The sequence below is a fragment of the Balaenoptera physalus genome (assembly GCF_965194825.1).
Source record: "Balaenoptera physalus genome assembly, chromosome: X".
Lineage (NCBI taxonomy): Eukaryota > Metazoa > Chordata > Mammalia > Artiodactyla > Balaenopteridae > Balaenoptera > Balaenoptera physalus.
The window spans coordinates 86,608,747-86,631,932 of NC_138903.1; the positions used below are offsets into that span (position 1 = coordinate 86,608,747).

The 23,186-nt window shown below is 37.5% G+C and overlaps 1 long non-coding RNA gene across 1 annotated transcript in view; it reads right to left on the reverse strand.

The window, feature by feature from the left end:
* Window positions 1-3,231: 3,231 nt before the first annotated feature.
* LOC309651841 overlaps window positions 3,232-23,186 on the reverse strand; it is a 39,197-nt gene continuing 19,242 nt past the window's right edge. Inside the window, exon 2 of the long non-coding RNA XR_014258434.1 lies at window positions 3,232-23,159. This is a non-coding gene — a long non-coding RNA (uncharacterized lncRNA). The remainder of the gene's footprint in view (window positions 23,160-23,186) is intronic.

The window sequence follows — 23,186 nt, forward strand, 5'->3', positions numbered from 1 at the left end:
TATCTTCTGGCAATGACTTCTGCTTCCACAACTGCATTACAACTATTCTATCAAATAATCATCTAATCTTCTAAATTTGACCTTTTTTTCCCCCCTTCTCTTATTTCCAGTCTCATTTACCTTTCTACAGCATTTAACAGAGACAATCATATCATTGTTTTTCTGTATCCTTTTTCCTCTTGACCATATTAACACTGCACAGTTCTAGCTCTAATGTGATCTCTCCAAAAATTCAATTATTCATTGATTCCTTCATCTATTCATTCATTCAATAAATATTGATTGAATATCTATCATGTGTTAGGCCTTGTTCTATGTGCTAGGAATATTACCATGTACAAAACAAAGCTCTGGTCCTCAGAGAGCTTATATTTTAGTGGAGGGTAAGAGGCAGTACAAAATCCTTTTTAGAATGTAAAGTGTGTAATATGTTTATATACAAAAAAGTATAAAAAAGAGGTGTATTTGGGGAAAGAGCATTCAGGCAGAAGAACAGAAAATATAAAGTTTTTGAGGTAGGAGCAGCATGGAAGCCAGTTGGAGCACAGTGAGCAGGAGGAGAGAGGTGGTTATGCTGTCAGAGAGGTAGACAGGGACCAGGGCATGTAAGGTCTTATAGAACATATAAGGAGGTTGGCTTTTGCTTGGGGTAAGATAATAAGTCATTGGAGGATTTGAGAAAAGTGGTAACATGACATGGCTGTTATTTTAAATAATCACTTTTCCATGTTGGCAATAGATGAGAGGAGGACAAAGATAGAAGCAGGAAGACCAAAGAAAAGACTATTGTAGTAAATCTCAGTGAGCGATGATTATCATTTCAGCAAGCTTGGTAACAGTGGAGGTTGTGATATGTAACTGAATTAGGGATATATTTTGAAGGTAGACTTAACAGGATGTACTAATAGACCATCTGTGTGGTCTGAGACAATGAGAGAAGTCAAGACTTTTAGTCTGATTTATTGGACATCCACGTGTTGTGGAAAAGGAAAATTATACATGTAATGAATACAAAATTACAAAGAAAAATAAGATATGAAGGCAAATATTTATTTTGAATGTGTTGTGGTCTGCTTCCAAGATGGTCCCCCATGATCTTCACTGCATCCTGAAATATTTTAACTGCAATGTCATAATAGATCCTGAGCCAGAACCACCCAGTGAAGCCATTCCTGAATTCCTGACCCACAGAAACTGTGTGAGGTAATAAATGATCATTTTTTTAAGACACTAAGTTTGGGGCTAATTTGTTATGTAAGAAAAGACACCTACAGATTTTGGGGCCAGGAGTGGAGTGCTACCATAATAAAAACATAAAATATGGAGAAACTTTGAAACTAGGTAGTAATCAAAGGGTAGAAGGATTTTGATGAGGTGTTATATTAAGCCTAACATTCATGAGACTGTTCATAGCATCCTGATGGGCTTTGAGGAGGCTTCAGATGTGGGCTTAAAGGAAAATGGGAAATGTTGGAAACTGGAGGAAAGGGGATCCTTGTTATATAGGAATGGAAAGTTTAGCAACACCGTCACCAGTCAAGCCTTCACATAAGTGCAGTGCCAGCTGACATCTTAACTGCAGCCTAATAAAAGACCTTGAATGACAACTACCAAGTTAAGACCCTTTGAATTCTTGACCTACAGATGTGAAATGATACATCTGTTATTGTTTAAGTTTTGGGCTAATTTGTTATTGTAGCAATTGAAAGTAAATGTTGTTACATAACAAGAAAAGATATCAATAAATCATCTATTTTTTTAAAAAAACCTGGCAAAGACCACAAACATGATACAAATCCAGGAAAATAACATAATACTCATAGTAATTAACTGTCTGGTACATGGCTATACTATCTTTTTTTCCCTACAGTTTTTGTCTGTAAACTCTTTGAGAAGTCAATCATCTCTATCATGGTTGATCAATTTTTTTTTATTGATAGCTTTTGCACTTTCTTTCACCTTCTCAACATATATTGGTAATATCATATAGAGATTAAGGTTTTTTTGTCAAATTTGGGAAACTTCTATCAAGTTTATTTAATTTATGAGCTGTAAGATTTCAGAGTACTTCAATTTTTTTGTACAGTGACTAATATTAAATATTATTTGAATTGATGACATTCATTAACCAGTTTTGCATCAATGTGCTCATTGTAAGTAGCATTATTATGGGTTTTATGTTATCTTCAGCAATGTCAGTATTTTGTATCAAATCAGCAAGAAGTTTAAATCTTTTCCTGGTATATTCATATGATTCACTTCTTTTCACTATTTGAACTCTTAAACAATCCAAGAGCCTATTCATTACTTCTATTCAAAATTTATCTCTTCCTCTTAATGAATTACTGCTTTTGGCATAATCTGGAAAAAAATGTTTCAATTCACTTCTCAATGTCAGAATAATTTCTATTGATTTCATCACTCATCTTTATTACTTTTGCTTCACATTTCATTAATTTTTTATCTGAATTTTCTCTCTGTACTTTAATAAATAAATTTAAAGATGACAAAAAGAGTACCTGTCATATTCAGCCAAATAAGGAGTCTGTAAATTTTCACTTGTTTTATGGAAAGTTTCCGAAGCATCTTCTCAAATTTGCTTCTTAACATCAGAATAATTTGTATTTTACTTAATAAATTTTACAAAATCATATGACTATGTGAATAAATACCAGCTTATAGAGTCTTAATTTTAGCAGAAATGGGGTGATAGCTGCAGAGAGTGTTGAGCTCAAGGGAATGTTTGTTTAAGATGAGAGAATAACAGAATATTTGTGTGTTGATTAGAATGATCCATTAGAGGGGGAAATTTTGAGGATGTAGAATAGCTGGGCAATTATAAGAGTGATGTCCTTGTGGAGGTGACAGGGGGTGCAACTCAGGACATACATCAAGGGGTGAACAAGTCTTCCATTTTAGCAGGAGAAAAGGAAGACTATATGGCATAGGGTGTAGAGAATTGTAGATTTAGAGGTGGAAATGTAATTAAGTTCTCTTCTGATTGCTCTGTTTTCCCAGAACATCAGTTGAGAATGAAAGGGAGTGAGTGATGTTGGGTTGGAGGTTTGAGGAATGAGGAGAAGGTGTTTTGTTTACTGTCATACAGTCTACATTACCACACTATCTAGTACATGTTAGGCATAACTACACATAAAAAGTCATCACATTCTCTTTATACTCTCAAGATATCTTTTTTTTTTTGAAGTATAGTTGATTTACAATGTTTCAGGTGTATAGCAGGTGTACAATGTTTCAGGTGTACATATGTATATTCTTTTTCAGATTCTTTTCCATTTTAAGTTATTACAAAATATTGAATATAGTTCCCTGTGCTATACCGTAGGTCCTTGTTGTTTATCTATTATATATATAGTAGTTTGTATCTGTTAATCTCCAACTCTTACTTTATCCCTCTCCTTCCTTTCCCTTTTGGTAACCATAAGTTTGTTTTCTATGTCTGTGAGTCTATTTCTGTTTTGTAAACAAGTTCATTTGTATCATTTTGTTTAGATTCCACATATAAGTGATATCATATGATATTTGTCTTTCTCTGTCTCAGGATGTCTTTTGACTTTCTTCCTTCACATTCTCATACTAACTAGCCTGTTTTAGGCATACATCTTTCCTTGTCTAACTGGTCTACCATCTTTAGTTTTTCCTTCTCTAAGCTATCCCCCCACATTGAGGTATTATTATGCCTATGTTCCTCAATAAGAGAATGTTGAGTGAATAAATGAATGGACAAATGATTATACAAACATTAACACATGACAATTATAAAGACAATGGACTTCTTTACAGAGGAAAGTGAAACATAATGTAAAATGAGAGCTCTCAAGCTTGAGTTTACAGAAATCTCAAGAATGAGGGTCATATACCTTGACAGAGAGAGAGAGATAGAGTCTAAAAAGTAAAATTCTATCACTCTTGACTTTATGTCAGTAACTTTTGTTTTGTTTCCAGAAAAATAATAATAAATGATAAAAATAAGTCAACATATGTTACTCGTCTGAAAAGAAGTGCAAGTTTTAAACTTTAAGACTAAAAATGCATATTTGTTTTTTAGTAGCAAAACAAATATATGTTAATTGTAGGATACTTGAGAAATACAGAAAAGTATAAAGGATCAAATAAAACCACCACCAGAAATACTCATTAACATTATTGTTTCTTTTTTTCTAGTTATATATTTTAAATTGTGTTCATACTCTTCTTATAGTTTTGTATTCTGGCATTTTTATTCATTTATGTTCTAAACAATCTGTTATTAAATATTCTTTTAAAACATTTGTTATAATGGCTGCAGCATATTCTATCTGATAGGTATATCATAATTTAAGCATTTCTTTATTGTTGATCATTTATATTGACGTTCTTTTCAGATAAGCTAAAAATATCATGAGACAAAAGTATAGTTATGATCATTATCTTTCCATCAAATGATGATTTTATGAGTTCAGAGGAGCGGAATTCAGTGGGCAGTTATTAGCTTCTTTGTTTCCTCCATGATCTTTGTCACATCACCTTATATCTTCTATCTAAAATAAAGTTTATACCCTTCCTTCTGAAAAATAATTCCAGGGAAGCTGTCCACCTTTTTCAAAACATCTGAGCTCTGGAGCAGACATAGCTTTGCTATTCTTCCCTTTTTTTTTTTTTTTTTAAATCCTTTAAGATTACAGCAGGGACAAAATATTTCAAAGAAAAATACTTGTACAAAAGCTACACAGTCTTTTTTAGATAATGCAGCTAGATCTCCTTTGAAATTGGACTCTACTTGTAGTTTACATTTTGTTATAGCTGAATTTATTAAGATTCCATGAAGATGGAAGTAATATGAAGAGCTAAGAGTATATATCTCCTACTTTCCTGGTTTCTATTCCTATTTGCAGGTAATTTGGAAATTCCTAAATTAGAGAATAAAAAAAAACTTTATGTTACAGAGGTTCTAAATTCTCAGAACACCTGTTTTACAGGCATGCTGCTCTGTTGATGAATCACCCAAGCTTTATAAAATGATTCATCATTAATCATTATAAAAAATAGGCTTAACAATTCATAAGCTCAAAATAATACTATTTTATTAGCTCCATGTTTATTAAAACCATATTACTTTGACTAAGTGTAGAAACAAAGAATATTCAAAAAGTTTATTCCTGAAAATGGCAGACCTTTCCATTCCTTCAATGTTCTATTTAGTCATATCTATCAAAGTGACATTTATTAGCAGAGGGAAAACTTGGTAAATGGCTTTTTTTCTTTCCTAAATGGGAATAGGTCTTTTGTCCACGTTTCTGCATTGAGCATATACTTAACTCCATACAGAACTATGTATTGTACCTCAAGTATGAGAGCCTAGGTTCTTGAAATTTCCTGTCACCTGGGTATGTTTTGAAGTATTCTAAGTCTCCATTTCTAAGTCACGGATGAGAAAACTGAGGCCAGCCTGGCTCATTAGTGAGATCAAGGTCACATCTGTGCTCAGACAAAGCTTTGAGGAGAACTAAGAGCCCCTGGGTTTCCGATCTGTTGCTGAGCCAGCAAGAGACTCTGTTTTCCAGGCACAGTATATTTCAACTCTGCTCTTCCACACCTGCCTGGGGCTCTTTCTAATCAGTGTCAGACCAGGAGTTTTAACACTAATGCCCGCAGACTAGCATATGTCTTTACTTATGTGCCTTAGAAGCATGCTGTGTACAGGGGAAGCTGTATACTGGGATGAATATGTGGAGATTCATGGGCTTTGGACCCACTTTGGAGCAGCTCCACCACTTAATGGGGCAAACCACTTAACCTCTTTGAGCCTTAGTTGCCTCATATTTACAGTGGGAATGTTTCAGTTCCTCTGTCTGAGGAGTTTGTGTATTTAGTGAGTTGACTTAGGTATGACACTTAAACCATGCCTGGCACATAATAGGCACTCTATGTTTGCTCTAAAGGAATATGCATACTACTGTGCTGGCAAAGCTTTAAGATTGCAGATCCATCTTTTTTGGGGGGGTTCTGTAAATGAATTTCTGAAGGTTGTTTTGGTGTTTTCTCTTGTATCAATGGATGAAGCACTTAGTTCCAGGATTAACATGGCAGGAGTAAGACTCCTAAATGCAGTTATTTTTCTGGGACCCTAAATAACGGTGAAATTTTCAAAAATGACTTCAAAGTTACCCCAGGAAAAAAAAAAGAAAACAGTAATGGGCAGAGCTTCTTTCTCATGCTTCCATTTCATTAAGCATGAAATTAGAAATATAAGAAATGCTAAGAGAAATCACCCACTCATTTTATTGAAGCTTTCTTCCCCTCAGGATGGCATCTAATTGCTTCTTGAAGAGTTCCAATGAGTTGCTTTTAAAAATGTGACTTTATGTTTCTAAAAGCATTTTCCATATCTGTGACTGGGAAGGATCTGAGGTTACACCAAATTTATACTTGCTCTTTCGCCTAAAACATGTGCTTTGCACACAACATACATTGAAACAAATAACAGGTCCCAAATCAGAGAGAACTCGATCACTTTATCATTGCACCTTGCTGTTAGCTGCTTTGGACCCTGGGTTATTTCTCTTAAGGGAAAGAATGTTGGAGCTGCAAGACATAGGATTAATTACTTTAACCTACTTCTATTTACGAATGTACAATTCCTTTGGCTCTGTCTCCATCCCACTGCTTCTGAATAACAAAACAGCATAATTTAGGTTCACCCACTAAGGTCCTGTCCTCATTACTGCAAACTAGACCACGAACAATCCCTTTCCCACTGATGGCCTTTTCCCGGCCATTTTAGTCTCATTTCAAGACCATATTAAGACAGTTTTTCACTAATTAACAAAAGAACCTTTATTGTTATTTTGAATTTTAGACCAATAAGGGCATATCAAACTCTTCAAAGGAAAGGAACCCTAGAATATATAGCTATCGAAGATATAAATTAGTAACTACATAAAGGTGACAAGGAAAATTCCCTAGCTAAGAAGATCAGTTGTCTCTCTATCTTACATGACCTATGTTTTTACTCCCTTTGGCTAGAAAACAACTAGGATCAGCAGAATCTAGATTTTATTGTTGTCGTCAGAAAATGCTTCCCTCCCTGAAAAACTTGAGAAAGATGTGTAAGGAAATGAAATTCAAGAAAAGATGCAGGGGGGATTTCCCTGGTGGCTCAGTGGTTAAGAATCTGCCTGCCAGTGCAGGGGACACAGGTTCGATCCCTGGTCCGGGAAGGTCCCACATGCCGTGGAGCAACTAAGTCCGTGCACCACAACTACTGAGCCTGTGCTTTAGAGCCCGCGAGCCACAGCTACTGAAGCCCGCATGCCACAACTACTGAAGCCTGCGTGCCTAGAGCCCGTGCTCTGCAACAAGAGAAGCCACTGCAATGAGAAGCCTGTGCACCGCAATGAAAACCCAATACAGCCAAAAATAAATAAATAAGTAAATCAATTAATTAAAAAAAAAAAAAAAGAAAAGATGCAGGGGAAGAGTGGGGTGTGTGGTAAAGTCCCAAGGCTATACCAAAATAAAGGACGCTACTCTACCCTAAAGCATGCAATTGTTAAGTGGTAGGATTTGCGGCAAGTCCCTACTTTCCATACAAACTTTTCAGGACCTTTTGCTGAAGTCTCCAATTTCCTCAGGTGTAATTAATTTCATTTGGTTGGAGGATTGTCCCTTATTCAAATGTCAATCCCCTGGGGAATTGAGCACAAAGAACCCTTTTGTTCTTAGGGAAAGTAGGTTACTAGGCGCTTCCCTGCAGGGAGATGGGTGGAGTGTAGAAAGAAGATGGTAAGTCAGACAGAGAAAGACAAATATCATATGATACCACTTATATGTGGAACCTAAAAAAATGATACAAATGAACTTATTTACAAAACAGAAATAGACTCACAGACATAGAAAACAAATTTATGGTTACCAAAGGGGAAAGGAAGTGGGAGGGATAAATTAGGAGTTTGGGGTTACAGATATACACTACTATGTATAAAACAGGTAAGCAACAAGGACCTACTGTATAGCACAGGGAACTATATTCAGTATCTTGTAATAACCTATAAGGGGAAAGAATCTGAAAAAGAATATATATATATATATATATATATATATATATATATATATATATATATATATATACACACATATATGTATAACTGAATCACTTTGTGATACACCTGAAACATTGTAAATCAACTATACTTCAAAAAAAATCTTTAATTAAAAAAAAAAGAAAGAAGATGGAAGGACAACAAATGAAGAGGGGGTGGTAATGGAAAGGGATGAAATCGGGGCTTTGGAGGATGCTAAAAACAAACTGAGAAATTGGATGGTGAAAGATTTTTCTCCCTGCAGGCAGCAGGAGACCATGAAGAAAAGGTCGAACTTTGTAGCAGAAACCAGATGTTTCAAAAGAGCAACTGTGCTTTGTGCTCAGGTGGGAGAGCAGATTGGGGGTGGGTGTGTATGAAGGGGTGGCAAACTGACTATACAGCCTTGCGAGCTGCTTTTAAATTAAACAAGGTTAGATATGTGTGCATATATGTTGAGGTGAGTGTCGGGGTGGATCAGTGTTTCTTACAGAGAAGCTGGAGAGTTTTCCATTTCTGGAGATGTGGTTAGTGAGTACCCTAAATTCTTTTTGAGGCCAGAACATGACAATGTTGAGTTGTAGCTCTCTCTACTTTGTGCTTTGTATGCTAGTATGGGAAAGCATTACCAACTGTAACCCAGATGTTCATTGACTTGCTAACTTCCAACTGCGTAGAAACAGGGTCTCAGCGTTACAACCTGCAAATGTTACCCAGTTATTTCTGAGAGTCCCCAGAGGAATGCTTCACCTGAGCCTAAAAACCAGCTCGTCAGCTACTTTCATGAGTAGGATCTTCTGTATTCTTCCCCTCCAACTCCCATTTGTTTGTATCCACTGCCCTTAAAATATCCTGGCGGGACCTCACCACTATTATAGACCGTAATGATGAAGGGTAGCAAAATATAACACCCCAAACATGAAAAAATATAAAAAATTATTTTTCTTTCTCTACAAAGATAACGCCATTGTATACATCAAGGATCTTGTCTCTGGGTAGCAAGATTGTGTTTTGTTCCTCAGCTTCTCCTTCTGACCTACTATCTTTGTAACAGTGCCAAATCCAGGCCAAAGACCCAATGTAGATAGATCTCATTCCATCCCCTTGAACCTTCACTCTAGTCTCCCTCAGTATCTTCTCCCAAGCAAACCTTCTTCTTTCCTCATGTAGTTGCAAAACAAAAGCTCCAGCATATGTGACTGGAAACCATTCCCTGCATTTTGGTGAAGGGTAGCAGAATATGCCACCCCAAAATATGCCCCTTCAGCATACAGATTATTTTGAATTAAACATACTTAGGGAACAGCTGGCGCAAGAAGGACACTCTGGTCTTCTTTGGTCCTCCTGAAAGCAAGAGATAAATCTCCCATGTGAGGAGACTTCCCTGGTGGTCCAGTGGGTAAGACTCCGCACCCCCAATGCAGGGGGCCTGGGTTCAATCCCTGGTCAGGGAACTAGATCCCGCATGCATGCCGCAACTAAGAGTTTGCATGCCGCAACTAAAGATCCCACATGCTGCAATGAAGATCCCGCATGCCACAACTAAGAAACAAAGCAGCTGAATAAGTAAATAAATATTAGAATAAAAATAAATTAAAAAAAAAAGAAAAATCTCCCATGTGAAAGATACCCTCCCTGTACCAGGAAGATAGACACCCTTACCACTGGAGACAGGGAATTTAGGGCCTAGAAGGCTGTATAAACAAACATAGTTACTTCTTCCCCATTTGCTATCCCAAGCCCAAACCCGTTTGTCTTGTCAATTCTTCACAAATGTATTATTTCTTTGTCTAAAAGGTATAAAAGCTTTCTGCTCTGGTCACTTCTAAAAGAATATAGATAGAGGACCTATTCCAGAAAGGGGGCTATCACCATAGATAACTATAGTATGAGCTAGGTGTGGGAGGAACTTAGCAAAGTCTGCTTGTTAAAATTCCTCTTTGTGTCCCATTGTCTCTGTATGGCCCAGCAAACATTTTTTTTACCAAACATTTGCTTTTTCATCTCCATGTGAATAGCCTTCCTCCCCTTTGAAGTCCCAAACCACTCTCCCCAACATCTTCTTTTGTCTTTATCTGAAGATGATATTCAAGGTGAGGATTTTGGCCATTTTGGAGAGTTACTCAGTTCTCCTCGGTCTCTCCCATGTATACATGTTATTAAACTTTTGTTTGATTTTCTCCTGTATATCTGTCTCATGTCAATTTAATTCTTAAACCAGCCAAAAGAACTTAGAAGGGTAGATGAAAATGTCCTCCTCCCCAACAATTCTCTGAGTATATTCAGTAGTTTGGGAGGTGGTCCTTTGCTAAAGGCTAGAAGCAGGGGGTGTTATTTGTAATGTCCCTTTCAACTCTGTCAGCAGAAAATATGGATTCTCCAGATTACTGATAGGGATACTGAGACATTTTCCACTTTCCAAGTGATTTCAAGACTGACATGTCTTAAGTTGCTTTTAATGTATAGAGGAAAAACTGCACAGAAGCAGTGATTCCTGCCCACCTTGTATAATAAACAAAATAAAAGTCTCTTAAAACAAATAACCGTTAAAGGAATTCCCTACAATCACCACCGCCAAGAAAGAAAGTCGTAAGTTGCATAAAATCTGTTTTAGTGTAATCAAGTTTACATAGCCAAAGCAATTGAGTAGGAGGAATAAGCAAGATTGTTTGCACAGGTTAAATAAAAACTAATAGAGCCAGACCCCAAATGGAATGATTAAGGACAAAGAATAACTAGATGTGTGGGAGTGGAAGAAAGACTTTACAATGCTGACGCCTCAGTAAAAGTTCAGGGCAAGAGGACTGGATCCAAAATATAAAATACTAAAAAAGATAAAGTTGTGTGCACTCAACTGGAAATTAGAAAATCGAGATTTCATTGAAACCGTCTGCAGATTGGAAGAGAAGTGGTATTTCCAACTTTCAGAAAACAACAACAACAAAAATTTTTTAAGATAAAAGGGGGATCATATGGACACTCCACGAGCCTACTACTTAATTGGGAGACACATACAAGGCAAAGCATATGTTAAAGGGAACAGTTAAGGAATAATTGCTGTTGATTTAATTTTTATAACAAATCCTACTGCTGATAGGGAAACAAACTTTATTTTATATATATATTTTTATAGTTTAAGCTCATTTATTTATTTATTTATTTATTTATTTATTTATTTATGGCCGCGCGACACGACATGTGGGATCTTATTTCCCCGACCAGGGGTTGAACCCACATGCCCTGCATTGGAAGCTCAGAGTTTTAACCACTGGACCACCAGGAAAGTTCCAGGAAACAAACTTTAAAGAAACAAAATCTTGTAGGAGAAAATTCTATAAAAGCCGATTGGGAGAAATGGGCAGAATTGCCTGCCATGCCACTTAGGGAAGAAAACAACTTTACATGCAACACAAGAGACAAGGAATGCTATGCAAAAACATTTTCTATAAGTAATATAACAAAAGGAAAAAAAATACTGTTTGAATGCCAGCCAAAATGTAGTGCTGATGTGAAAAGAAAAAGGGTGAATCTGGGCTGTGGGGAGATGGCTGGCTAGTGCCCTGGAGGCTGGAACAGATTATTGTTAGCCAAGCCCTGGGACAATGTCCTAGGCCCTTTACATATAGTAGGGAGGTACTTCCTCTTCCTTTTCACAACTAACCCATGGGGCAGTGATGAAGTGACCTGCCCAAGGTCACACAGCTAGTAAGTGGCTGGAACTCAGTCCAGGTTGTTCTGACTGTAAAGCCTGTGTCCTTTCCATTAAACTGGGATCTATCTAGAAAGCACAAGATCATCCTTGCAATATATTTAGTAGAACGTGTAGTCCGCAGAAGGTTTACATTTCTCAGCTCCACAATCACAATGCTATTAAGAACAAGAGGTACTTTAGGAGAGCCTCAAATCTGTAAATAAAACATTGAAATGTAACTAATAAATTCTTATTTACATAGGAGAAAGGATAGACCTGGAAATGGGAATAAAGAAGGCAAAATATCCCATCCCCCCACACACAGTAATTTAATAGATGATGGAGATGGAATGTTCTTAATTGCTAAAACAGACAGAAGGAAAAACTGGGTTTCAATACAGGACATTACAAAGAATATCATTATAAAGAAGAGTTCTGTATTAACAAAATCATTTCTATTTCTCTTGGGCTGTTCAAGCTAATTTGCTGTGGTAATAAAGAATTGTCTGCAATAAATAATCCCATACAACAAATGCTGTTTCTACTCCTTAAATTTATATTAATTATCTTTTGTAAAGAAGGGATTATATTGTGTGTTTTCATACCGCATTTTGTGGAGCTGACGTATAGAACAAACACTAACCCTTCCATGTACCTTCCACACTTCCAATAGCCTCATAACTGGCTTCCTTGGCTCCATTCTAGACCCCCTTAATTATACCCTTCCTACTGCTGCCAGAATGAAGTTGGTAAAACACAAGCCTGACAATGACAGTTCTTTGCTTCAGAGTTGTCAATGACACCCCATTGCTGGAGCCTGCCTTCCCAGACTCATCTTCAGTTCTCCCCTTAAGCACTCTTCCAGTTAACTATACCGAATTACTGACTTCCCAAAGGGAGGAAGCTGCACTGCCTTTGTGCATGCTCTCCTCCATGTCCAGAATGTCTTTTCCCAACTTTTTAAAACCTGACAATGCCATCTTTCCATTAGCTCAAATAACATGTCCTCAGTGAAACTTTCCAGAGCCCATCAGGCAGAATTATGATTCATTTTAATATGTTTTTCTTAGTAATATTTCTGGAATCTGAATGTGTCTTATCATCAACATGGATATTTATTATGGCGGTGTTTACCCACTCCACTGAAAATCTGTTACTTGTTAGATAGTACATCTTAGAATTAAGGAACTATTACAGTTATTCCCTCATCTTTGTTACCGTAGCACTGGCATTCATTCATTTAACAAATCTTTAAGTGCCTATAAAGTACCAGACACTATGCCAGATGCTGGGAATACAATAGTGGAAAATACAGACATGGTCACTGTCCTGAGTACATTCTTGTTGTGGAGACAGACAAATAAAACGATGGGTAAACCTCAAATTAATCAACAAATAAAGTAATGGCATTGCATGATGTGTTACAAAGTAAACAAACAAGGTGCTACGAAAGTGCATCCTTTTGGAATGTGTTTATTGTTGTGGTTGTGTCAGGTGCAACCCATTTCCTTCCTTTTCTTGGGCATATCACCAGACAATATCTCCCAGTCTTGCTGCATCTAGGTGGGGCCATGTGACTAGTTCTTGCCAATGGAATGTGAGGGGAGGCCATGGGTGTCATGGCTTGGCTAAGGCTGTTAAAAACAGGTGAAACTTTTCCATATTCTCTCCCTCCCCTTGTCACCCAGCCAGAAGCAGAGGATCCAGTGGAGGGCTCTGAGGCACTAGGGATGGCAGACCACACCATGGAAGGAGCCTGGGGTCCTGAATGACTTTATAGAATGCTTCCCACTCATCACCTCATTGGACTATGTGGAGAATGAGAACTAAACCTTCATTCTTTGTAATCACTGAGATACTGGAATTCTTTGTTACAACAGCTAGACTGCCTTGACTTATAGGGTGATTGTAGCCCCTTATGGGCCCGGATCAATGTAAGGATTTGAGACAGTGTTGACTATCTCAGAAAAGCATTTATTCCCTCTTGGGAGCTGTCACAAAGAATCTTGATCCCACAATTCAGGAATTGCTCTGTAGGTAATTTAACTCTCCTTAGCATATATCCATTACTCTATCAAGGAAGTGACATTAATCTGCCAAAGCAAAAGAACTCTGACCTCTCCCAGAGCAAGCAAAGCTTAGTAGTTAGGTAAGCAAACTTTCTAAGTGTCTTTTGATCTTCTGATGTACAGTTAGCTAATTATTGCTATAGACCCTTTTTGTAGTGCCTTAATCATTCTTATAACCACTAAATGGTATATGTCAATTGGAAACTTGTAGCAAAACAAGATGAAGGATTTAACCTCTGTCTTGGTGTGATGACCCATTTGAACACACACTGCTCCAACAGGAACTAGGATGTGTAGAAAGACATTCTACCTGCCAATTAATTAAGCTCATGGTTTTCAGTAGTCTTGGTTCATGACATACAGGCTAATTTGGTCAAGCATTACCAATTATAAAGAAACATTTGCTGAGACTGGGGCAGAGATAATGTGGTTTCCTCCAAGTTGAGTCACACATGTTCTAGAAATAAAGAACCCAAAATATTGCCTCTAACCCACTTTGCCTAGGCTGGGTCATTTCTGCTGGATGATAAATGAAGAATAACAATTTCATTAAGTACCCATGTCCCTATTTGGACATGTTAAAAAAAAATGGGTGAGTTTAATGAATTTAATGAATACTGTTTAATTCAACATTTGAGAATACGAATGGGAGTGATATGGACTTAAAGTAAATAGGGAGGCCATGTGGACTTTTCCTGTGAGAGAGGCTCAAACAGCATCATAGCTTTCAAATTGTGCAATTGAAGCTGTAATATTTAGAGACTTTATTAAAAACTCTCAAATGGACATCTGTAAGTTTGATGAAAAATTGATGAATAGAGATGTGATTGTTTTTTATGCATTACTTTTCTTGGGAATAATGTGCTGCTTGGACTGCTTTGAGAATATACCAAAAGAAAGCCAAGCAATATGGTCTGACTGCAGCTGACAGGGAAAGGGCAGTTCATGGCAGCCAAGCTGGACAGGACATCCGTGGCTCTAAGCTGCAAAAGGAGTGAGCAGTGACAGATACTTCCAGACACTTGGCTACAGACATTTAGCAAGAGACCCAATTTCTAATGGGCTCAGTATACAAAGAATTATATGTCTTCTCCTGGTCATTCCAGACATCTAAATTATAGGCAGCTAACTGTGCTGAATAACAGCCTGAATGCTGAAATAAAAGACACTCGTTTGAATCCTGGCTAAATCGGTTACTACTATGTGACCATGGACATATTACTCAGCCTACCTGACCCTCATGTTCCTTATCTATGAAATGCAGATAAAAACACCTATTGGTGGGTATTAAATGACATGATATAGAAATAGCATTTGCTTAGCACAGTGAACAGCACATTTCAAGAGTTCAATAAATGGCAGGTATTAATAATACTGCCTTCCAAAATGAACTTCCTCCACTCCCCCTTCAACTCTCCACCCCATTCTCCATACTCGTGGATATACGCTTGGGTAATTTTAGTAAACAGGCTAAGTAGGAATATTGTGAAGCATATCCACAAAGTTAAGTTACAGCAATTTCATTATTTCAAAATATTTTAAATCAATGCCAGAAAGAGAAATAGACATGTTAGTAACTATGATACAATAAGATTTTGTTGATAAGTAAATTGTCTTCTTTCACAAAAGGTAAACCTGTCATCTTTGATCTCGAAAACAAAAAAATCACAATATGTGATTAAAAACCTCAGAGAATAAGTGGAATTATTTAAATTAGGTTCCATAACTCTATATTTCATAATTATGAGAAGCTGCTTATTCAAAATTATGTGTAATGGCATGATTGTGGAACTTCTTTACTAATAAGGACAAAATACTAATAAAAAAATCCATTTTTCATCAGTTCCATGGTGCTAATCATAGTAACCAATCTCAGTAGCATTATTTCATTAATACTAATAGAAAGGGGAACAAACTTTACAGTTTAGGCTTAAATTATGGGGGAGAGTTTAAAAATAACAGCTGTAAAAAACAAACTGCTCTTCTGCTTGTCACTACTGTATGGAATAGTCCAATAATTTCTCACTGGCAGGCCCTGTGTAAGGTATATTGAACATTGCTTGTGCAACACTTCAAATCCTCTGGTTTCATTTCCCACCCAGTCATACCTGGGCAACCTAGTAGGCCTTGACCAGCTTCAATGCCACTGACAGTCCTTTGTCTCTGGCCAGCCACAAATGACTCTCACTTCTGGGAACAGGGCTTCTCTGATTCCTTGCCCAGGGGTGCTCCAGGAAGGCATTTGGCATTCAAGCAGGGGCAACCTGGAAGTGAGGTGGGGAAAGTTAATACCCTGTAGGGCAACTTTTAGCCAAGGGGAAACAGAGCTGATGGTTAAACATTTTTCCCTTTCTTTTACATGGATGGTCTTGGGTTGTATTTCATGAGGCAACTTAGATGGTCCTACATGACTGAGCACTCAATGGTGGGCCACCTGATAATGCATCCTTGAATTGGTTCTCTTTTCTTTCCCTGTTTCATGCCCTCTGTCTTTCATTCCTGGTTTATCCCATAAACCAACCCTGAATGCTTGGGAGTGGGCTCCTGGGGCCATGTGTTGAAGGTTTCTGGTACTTAATGAGAAAGAATCCATGATCCATTACACCACTGAGTGTTTTCCATCCCTGATTTAGGGGTTTCAGGTTGCCATCTGAGGGACTTCTTTCTCACTGAAATCTATCAATTCATGAAAATATTAATATAAGTTTGATAACTGACAAACCCTAGCAGGTTCATCATCACAAAAACCCAAGTAGGATGTGATTTTTGAAAAATCTGTCTTGTCGAAATTGGGGTCATCTTCAGGGAGCATGTTTTGCTATAGAACTCAGATCATATTCACTACTCTGAAGGTTCCTCCAAGTTCTAGTCCAGAAAACCCCAGAAGAGTTAGAGAGTTACTAAATGAACTTTAGTATAAAGCTATGTGTGTGTGTCTAGTGATGTTTTTAAAAACCATCTCTTGAGTGAGTTATACTATTAATCTGATTTACTCATTAGAACAACTGAAAATTTAGAAGAACTATTTTACATATGATATCCTTTTTAAGTTATTTTAAAAAGTATTATTGAAGTATAGTTGATTTACAATATTCTGTTAGGTTCAGGTATATACATTTGGTATCCTTTAACACATGGAACACCCCCTAAAGCTCAGAGGAAAAATCATGAAATTCAATCAAACTTGAGTTACATCAAATTATACTCTCTTTGTCCAACTCAACCTACATCACTTGGATCAAATAGAATACAACTGGCATAACCTAGAGCCTATAGTGCTATACTTATTTTAGATATTTCCCCTAAATTATCTATATTGCAAATTAAAAATATTGGAAAGTTTGCAGTGCAGATGGGTGATGTGGCAATCCTTGAGTGAATTTTTCTTGCCCCTTAAGAACTGGGAAAAGCCGATCCAAATGTTTTCTCATATTTTTAAATTTAACTAACAATTTTAATATAAGTTCCTTGTGGGGAGGCAGTAGTCTCTTTCTGCATGAATCGTGACATGTATATGGCCTTTCTTTTTCTTCTGATGGACATGTCTACACTGCAAGAGACATAAGATCCTGGGTATTTGAAAATTAAAGAACAGCAGCAAAGGGCCACATGCTGTAGTTATAAAAGTTGCAAAAGTATCATAAACACCAGGTGTGCCATATAAATGCAGAGGTTTTTTTACTCTGTCACACTATTATCATATGGTTCCAACATCTGTTCATTCCTGTCCAGGCTTCCCACAGACAGTATTTATTAAAATCAAATACACACTAGCTCTCACTTATGTGCCTTGAGCAGGAAGTGCCACGGTGGCCTTATTATGAAGTATAAGTGAGCCAATAAAAATGGATTTTTATCAGTAAACTTACAATTATCCTTACAAGCCAATATAGTATCATCTGCCTTCGGTGTGCCTTCTACTTGCTAATTACTCCATGGTTTCTAGGAGAGTGCGGCCAGCACAAAAAATTTTACACTAATTCTAAATAATTAGAGGATGAGAAGAGAGGCCAGTTGAGCTTTGTGAAGAGTCTACAGTAGAGAAGATTATTTAATGAAATGCTGTTTTCTTATTTTCAACTAGAGGACATATTAGAAAGTATAAATCACTGTAAACAAATAAATATTTTAATGAAAGTATTAAAAAGCCTCAAAGGCCTACATTGTAAAATGATATATTAGAAGCTGCCAATACAGAGGAAGTAACACTGGTCTGGAAATCAGGTCTTATGATCTGGTTTTTAATCTACCCCTACCACTCTTCAGGTCTCAGTTTTCTCATCTGGGAAATGAGACTGGAAAATATGTACTATGTTCCCTTCTGGTTTTGATGATTTATGACTCTAATGATAAAAAATCTTCAATGATAGAAAATTCTTTTCTGTAGCCCTATGATTTCACACATTCTTCTGTTTTTTGATTAGTGTTATGGACGGCATATTTGTGTCTCCCCCCAAAATTCATGTTGAAACCCTAAGCCCCAGTAGGATGTTATTAGGAGGTGGGGCCTTTGGGAAGTAATTAAGTCATGAGGGTGGAAGCCTCAGGCTGGGATTAGTGTCCTTATAAGAGGAGGAAGAGAGCAAGCCCTTTTACTTTTGGCCATGTGAAGGCACAGCAAGAAGTCAGGGATAGTCTGAAGCACGGAAGAGGGCTCTCACCAGAACCTGACTATGCTGGCACCCTGATCTCAGACTTCCAGCCTCCAGAGCTGTAAAAACTAAAGTTCCATTGTTATAAACCGCTTATGGTACTTTGTTATAGCAGCCCGAACTAAGACAATTATTTTTCTCTAAGGTAATAGAAAAAATCCACATTGTATCTGAGTTATCATAAATACCAATGAAGTAGATTACAAATTAATAAATGTTTTGACTGAATTTTTTAAAAAATGAGTAAAAAGATTAGTGGGAAATTATGAACTATCAAGCAAATGTTGGAAGAATTGGCTGTCTACTGGAATAGGAAAATCAGAACCTCTGTCTACCTCGTATCATACACAAAAATAAATTCCAGATGGGTTAAAGACTCTAAACCATACACATGCGTGGTAGACACTGTGAAGTACTGCCCAGACGTCTCTTCAGTGAAGGACTTACTGCTCCATTTGCTGAGAGTGCTGTCAGGAGACAGTCTTCAGATGCCGGCCTCTTCAGTAATTGCTTCAGTTGTAAAGAGCTGCCTCACGCAGGGTCACACTCCTTCCCAGGGCAGCCCACATCCAGTGACTGATGAAAAAGCAGGAATATATAGGCCTGGCCATCACAGCCCAACTCAAAAAAATTTTGAAGCACCATTTGAGCACCAGAGGTACCCATGAGGTGGGTTGAGGTGGTCATTGGCTCAGCTTCTTCCTCTGACCACTTCTGCTTCCTTGCCCTCCATTTTCCACAGGTGTTGGTCCCAAGATCATTCCCTAAGAAACATCCAAAAGGCTAAACTCTGTTTCAGATTCTGCATACTGTGGAACTCAACTTGCAACAATACATTCTAAGAAAATGTAAAAGAATATTTATCTTGAAAATAATTTTGTGTGGGAAAGTCTTTCTTAAACATAACATAAAAGCTAGAAGCCATAAAGGATGGCTTTATGTAAAGATATGATGTATGTGAAAATTAAAATTTTCTTTCTGTATTATGAAAAGCATCCTAAACAAATTTAAAAGACAGGCATTGGATTTGGCAAAAAATATTTTTAATGTACATAACAGAGAAAGCATTTATATCCACAATATATAAAGAACTCCTACAAATCATTAAGAAGGCACCCCCCCGAAAAGGCTAATGTATATGAAGAAATTCAAGGAAAAGAGATGTTGCCAATAAAATAGGAAAAGATGCTCTCAGCTTTATTTGAAATCAAAGAAACCTTACTTGAAATCAAAGAAATGTAAATAAAAACAATATGCTAACTTGTAAAATGAAAAAGACTTATAATATACACAATTGGCAAGAGGGTGGGGGAAATGGGCACTTGATATATGTGGAAATGTAAGTTTTTTTGAAGGACACTTGGACAATAACCTAAAAACAATTTAAATATGCATATCTTTTGATCTAGAAATTCTCCTTTTAGGAATATATGCTACAGAAATATTAGCACATGCACACAAAAATATGCGTACAAGAATTTTTTGGAGAGAATTATTTTTATAAAAGAAGGAAATTTGAAACAAACACCCAAAAAAGGAGAGTATGTTTTAAAACATTATTGTGCACCCATACTATGAAATGCTATACAGATGATAAAGGAATGAGGTTCATCCATATGTATTAGTATAGAAGGATATTTGTGATATATTGCTAACAGAAAGAGAAGTTGCAGAAAATGCATAATACATTTATATATATATATATGTATATATTTTATAAATGCATAGGGAAAGTTCTGGAAAAAGATGCACACTAGGACAGGGGAGTTGGGAGTGGTGTTGTAGAAAGAAGACATTCACTTTTACTCTAGATACCTGTGAATTATTCAGTACTTTTATATGGAGCTTGCATTACTTTTATAATGAATGCATTTTAAAAGATAAAGAATAAAATATACTAGGTAAACAAGACTTGATGCTTTTCATTTCTTTGTAATGCTGAATTACTACTACTACTACTCTTACTACTACTACTGTTACTAGAGACAGTCATCTGGAATTTCCTTCAATCTAAATACTCCATAATGTATTCTATAGAATTCCATTTTTCTAAAAATGATCTAATTTACATTATCTAATCACACTCTATCCTGATCCTCTTTCACACAAATATCTTGAAAACCAAGTAAGTGAAGTGGGCTCCTGAATCTTGTAGAAAATAATTCATTTAAAAATACCTGGATTCAAGTCCACAGGATTCACTTCATTCCCCCAAGAGGCTACTGTCAGGGAGCAAAATTTGCCACCCCAAGATGTATCTCTTTGGCATGAAGATTAATTTAGGCTGATTGTTTTTAAGAAACAGAAGACTCAGGAATTTTTTCTTGTTACCTCCCCCTTAACTGCCTACAGGAATTTAGATAAAGGGCCTGTTCCTGGAATAGAGCTATCACCAGATATCTGCAAAGAATATAGGCTAGGTGTGGAGAGAAAAACTCAGCAAAACCTAGAGATCAGAATCCACTCTGTGTCCCATCCTTTCTGCATGGCCCAGCCAATATTTGTTTACCAGACATTTGCTTTTCCATCTCCATGTGAGTTGCCTTCCTCCCATTTGAAGTCCCAAACCACTACCCCCAGCATCTTCTTTTGTCTTTAGCTGAAGATGGTATTTAAGGTGAGGATTTTGGCCACTTTGGAGAGTTAATCAGTTTTCCTGGGTCTCTCCCATGTATACATGTTATTTAAATTTGTTTGATTTTCTCCTGTTAAACTGTCTCATGCTAACTTAATTCTTAGGCAGTCGGAGGAACTTAGAAGGGTAGAAGAAAATTTCTTCCTTCCAAGCGTAGTGATTACCTAAAAGTGAAGGAAATATCTAAAAGAGGGCAATGAGCTTTGAAAAGTGGAAAGTAGAACTTCAGAATATGAGAACATCTCCAAAATCACTTTTCTCAGAATAGTGAAGTAGAAATTTGGAAATGCCAGTTGTGAACTGAGGATGAACAAACAGTTTTGTGCTGTATGATCTAGTTTAAAGGAAGTCACTGTTGGGAGGTGAGGTTTACACCTTCATCCTTTGCTCTGTGATGCTGAGTTAAATCCTTCACCCTCCAGTAAAAATCCCTGCTCGTTTCAAGTTTTTACCCTCTGGCTATGCCACAATCAGTTCCTCTTCCTCTTCCTTACATACTGACTACTGGCTCACTATCTCACACTCGGTGAAGACTTTGCTTTCTACGCTGACCGAATTTGCTGTCATTTGGAGATTTAGGATTTGTATGGACGATCCATCCAACTTCAGTTCAGGGGTTCCCAAGTTGGCTTGCACATTAGAAATATCTGTAAAAGTTTTTTTAAAGTGCATATGCCTGAGTTCCACCTACCATATCAGAATCTCTCAGGATGGGGGCCCTACATTCTGTAACCTGTAAAACCACCACAGATGATTCTGATATACCATCAGAATTGCAGCTGTCTTGCAGCCTTGGGTTTTGTCTGCTTCTACTCCTACCTCTGCGTTCAACATCATGGCTACACTGTAGACATTTTCGTTACACTACAATTCTGTACCCAGTTCCAATGTGTGGCTTTTTCCCACACAAGCAATTCTCTGACACCAGCTGGGTGTCCTACAATTCAACTCAATTCTGACACTATCTACTCAAAGATAGCATCAGATTCCACAAATTAAGGGGTCAGTCCCACAAAACTGCCCCTCACTTCAGATGCCCATCTAAAGTCCAAGTTGTTACCTGTGCTACTGACTGACTGGCTGTCAATCTGAGGTTCCCACAACCCCCTCCGTGGGTTCAATTAATTTGCTAGAGTGGCTCACAGGACTCACAAAACCAGTTGACTCACTAGATTACTGGTTTACTTCAAAAGATATTAAAGAATACAAATCAACAGCCACATGAAGAGATACATAGGGTAAGGTCCTGAATACAGGAGCTTCTGCCCCTGTGGAGTTTGGGGCCAGCATGTAGATGCATTCTGGTTCACCAACCTGGAAGCTCTCTGAACCTCATCCTTTTGTGCTTTTATGGAGGCTTCATTACAGAGACATGATTGATTAAATCATGGACCATTGGTGATTGATTCTACCTGCAGCCCCTCTCCCCTCCCTGGAAATCAGGGGATGGGACTGAAAGTTTCAACCCTTACATTCTGGTTGGTTCCCCTGGAAATCAGCCCCTCATCTTTAGAGGATTTCCAAAGTCACCTCATTAATATCAACTCAGTTGACAAAGGGGTTTGTTATGAATAACATGATGATACTGAGCAGGACCCTGTGGGGTTCCTGGGCACAAAAGCCTTCCTGTGTCCCCCATTTCTTGATTACAGGAAACAGCCTTCATTCAGCCTCTATGACCTTCCCTGAATTCCAACAAGCGGGTTCAAACAGTTGCTAATTAGGGAAGGGAGGGGATGCAGAGACAAGGGAGGAACAGTCAAAAAAAAAAAAAAAACAATAGTACAGCCTTGGGGCAGGGGCCTGGTTTCCCCTCAAGGGATACACATAACAATATCTTTGAGCTGTTTTGCAGACACTGAAACCCCCACCAGGTGGGAGAAGTTAACTGTGTGCTGCCCACAAGCACATAGACCCCAGACAGGTTGGAACTGGAAGGTTGATGATGCTGACGACCGCTTACCTCACCACCAACCAATCAGAAGAATGTCCAGAAGCTGATCACGCCCTCTTTGAACCATGACTATAAAACTTCTCACTACCTACCACCTCCAGGTTGGG